The following is a 3886-nucleotide window of genomic DNA, read 5'->3' on the forward strand; positions in this document are numbered from 1 at the left end:
TCTTATCAGGCGATTCCCCGGTAAATTTGCCTCCGGGGTGGCGTAGTCGGGTATCTTATAGGGCTAGAGTTTAAGTCTGCCTTCTGGGGGTGAGGCAACTCTCTCTCTCCCTGGTATAAACTTTAAAATGTATGCCCATTGCAAATGAAAGCGCCGCTATTTCATAAGCACGAAATAGACATATACAGACAAATGAATTGGGTCATTACATTAATTTATCATTTTAAAATGTTCCTTGAGGTTCACTGATAATGTTAAAGTTTTTTGCACAAATATATATGATTGTCAACCCTCATTCTGAACCTGAAATAACTCGTTTTTAAGAAGCGACTCCTTTAAAACTGGTCAGTAAAGAGCCAGTGTTGTGATTGGCTCACATCATTGCATAGAAAAAAACTATCAACCCAATCCCTATTGCAGGTGAGTTAGTGTTTTGAAAACATTATCCATATAATACCAAAGCATTGTGAAATTGTTTTGTTTTCTGATGTGGCTGCTGTCAGATTCAATACAGTTGGTGGCTTCATCTTTCAACAAAAGTTTCTTTGCGAACTCTCCATTACATTGTGCCTTGTTAACAAAACAAACTGCAGTCAAATGCTCCAAACAAATATACTGTATAATATTCTACAGCAATTTGGAACGCCATAATAATTAACCATCCACATGTTCCTGATGCTGGGGTCATTTTTTCTCTTCTATTTTTCCTGTTGTCATCAGACTTAAGAAAGTACATCAGAAACTGAACAGGCATCAGTGTAGACAGCGTCAGTGATTATAATGTTCAATTTGTAGACAGTGGCCAGTTGCACAAAGCTGGTTTCAGTTGCTACCCAGGTAAGTTCAAGATTTGTTTGAGCAAACTCTGTTTTTTCGGTCGCAAGAAGGTGGATTGTTTTTTAGCGGGTTTCATTGCCATGGTAACTTACGCTATGCGGCTAACCTGCAGGTTTTATTCTGGGTTAGAGATTGCAAACCCAAACTGGACCAATCAGCTGCCAGTAAAGTGACATGTTTCTGATGCAATAAAGCCAATTCCCCTGTTTCTCTCACTCCAAATTAAAGCAGTTTATAGTGAAAAAACTCATGCTCATCTTTTGCTGCTAATTATTTATTATATTTACATTAAATTAATTATAATTACTTTCAATTCATATAATATAATTGACAAATAATATTAAACTTTAGTTTTAAATTAATATTATACATGCATTCATATATGATGCTTTTAAACAACATGTATTCATTTGAGCTCGTTGTGAACCTATAATTATTAGGCCTATTTCTTTGATTCACATCAGGCATTGATATAGTCAGATATTTTCTTTTAGCTGCCTTCTCAAACTTTCGCTGCAGCAGCAGCTTAATTTCATGATAATTTTCAAAACGATCTCTTAATCTTCAGAAGAGAAGTGAATTGTGCCATCTCTTTCACGAGAATTGAATCAAACTGGCGCTCTCCATGTTCCGTATGATTGGTTGTTTGCCGCATGTGTCACACTTTCAGGTGCACGCGCTTCAGAGTTAACTCGCAAACTCTGGATCGAACCTGAATTTAGAGAGAATGTTTATACCGAGCTTTGTGAGACCGCTGAACCAGATCTAAACCAAGTTGGATTTATCAACTTAAAACCTACTCTGAAACTCAGAGTTTGTTCAGCTAGGCAAGGCAAGGCAAGGCAAGTTTATTTATATAGCACATTTCATACACAATGGCAATTCAAAGTGCTTTACATAGAAGAAATTAAAATAATGAAAAGAAATAAGAATAATTAAAACAGTTTAGAAAAATAAAATAAAATACAGTACTTTTAAAAAATAAAATAAAAGAATATTATTATAGATCTTTCCTTCAAAGGATTCCATTCAGACTTAAATCTTTCAACCTTCTTTTAACCTTCAATCTTCTTACGACTTCCATCTATCAACTTTCCTTTAACTTTCTTTTCTCCCTCATTTACTCACACGTTCTTTTCACTTTCTTTAGCACTGCGTTCACATTCTTTCTCAGACGAAAACTTTAATCTCGTCATTTAAATACTGTTCTACTTTCAAACCCACATTAATACACGTCACTTTCACATTATCACCTTCTGAGTGGGCATTTACAGTTACGGGCTAAATGCCCCGCTGACATAGGAGAAATTAAAATAATTAAAAGAAATAAGAATAATTAAAACAGTTTAGAAAAATAGAATAAAATACAGTACAGTACAAACAGTCGGACGAACAGCGGCACAGTGCTCATTCAGTAAATGCACAGCTAAACAGAAGTGTTTTGAGTCTGGATTTGAATGTGACCACTGTAGGAACACATCTGATCTCTTCTGGAAGCTGGTTCCAGCTGTGGCTGGCATAATAGCTAAAAGCGGACTCGCCATGCTTAGAGTGAACCCTTGGTATTTCTAGCTGATATGATCCTAATGATCTGAGTGATCTGTTGGGTTTATATTCAGTGAGCATATCTGCAATGTATTGAGGTCCTAGGCCATTGAATGATTTATATACCAGTAATAATACTTTAACCCTCTGAGGTCTGAGCTGTTTTCTGGGCCCTGGAGGTGGTCTGACATGCTCTGACATTTGTGTTTTTTTCTGTTACTAGTGACATTTTCATGGCTAAAGTCTAATTACACTGTATTTAGCACAAACTCTGCTACAATAATATATCAGCAGCATGTATGTAAAAGTTTGTAGTTTTGAGATAATGACATTTATGCGTGGTTTGTGAAAATACAAAAAAAAATTCTCACTGAAATAAGGCCATGAAACCCATACTGATTATTTCTTCACAAGACTTTTGAAAATTGTATGACGTAGCCTAGAATATTTGCTCCAAAACTATGTGAAAATCACCCTGACTGCTCATTCAGATAAGACAATATATTGATTTAAAATTTCTAAGACGTGTTTTGTGTGACAAAGCCATATGCGAAGGGGCGTGATCATCTCATGAATATGTAAGCTTTTACACCTGAGAAAGACAAAGAAACACTCCCCTAACTGCCCTATTAGGAGCGATCAGGCCCTGTCATTCAGAGCAACCTTGCACAAAGAATGAGGAGATTTAAAAAAGAATGGCTTTTAGATTGTAAATAAATCCAAACAACACAACACAATCCAAAAATACAAATGACAAAAGAGCACATTGAAAACAATGATCCAAAGACAGAGACCTTTGTGCCATTCCTAAAAACATACCTTTCATTTCCAAGGTGTTTGATTTTCACTTTACCATGTTCATGTACAGAGACTCATGTGAATGTTGAAGTCAGCAGGACTCATTTGCATCTGGTCCCTGAAAGAAAAAAAAAAAGAAAAAAACTGTGAACATACTGATATCAAGAGAAACTATAGGGCTGCACGATTTTGGGAATAGATTTTAGATTTTTCTGGTTAAAATTTCTTTTTAAAATTCACAGAATACACACACACACACACGTTTCCAACAATATATAATGAACACCAGGTTTGTTGTGCCTTGTAGGCATAGGCTACGCAGTGCTGCATAAAATAATAATAACAATAAATGAAATCTTCCAAAAGATTTCAAGAACAACTACGCTAGAGAAAAATATATTGATTATCATATGTTACTTCAAATGTTTCCATTCGTTATGATGATATGAAATGAGATAATAGTAAAAACATAAAGCCTAATGTTTGGTGCATTTTTCCTTTCAAACGCAATCGCGCTCCAAAATATGATACATTAAAACCCACAGCGCTCTCCAAAATATGATACTCAAACCCACAGCGCGCTCCAAAATATGATACTCAAACCCACAGCGCGCTCCAAAATATGATAGCCTACATTCAAACGCGATCGCGCTCCAAAATATTAAACATTATGGTTATACATATCTATGTTTGAGCAGATATCCAC

The 3886-nt window shown here is 35.6% G+C and overlaps 1 long non-coding RNA gene across 1 annotated transcript; it reads right to left on the reverse strand.

The window, feature by feature from the left end:
- Nucleotides 1-1967: 1967 nt before the first annotated feature.
- On the reverse strand, nt 1968-2510 carry LOC309499094. The gene is made up of 2 exons (XR_014206141.1): nt 2083-2510; nt 1968-2025 (listed from the first exon to the last, which is right to left on the reverse strand). It is a non-coding gene; the product is annotated as an uncharacterized lncRNA (long non-coding RNA).
- Between the last annotated feature and the right edge of the window lie 1376 nt (nt 2511-3886).

This window comes from Leuciscus leuciscus (assembly GCF_965113295.1).
Source record: "Leuciscus leuciscus genome assembly, chromosome: 5".
Lineage (NCBI taxonomy): Eukaryota > Metazoa > Chordata > Actinopteri > Cypriniformes > Leuciscidae > Leuciscus > Leuciscus leuciscus.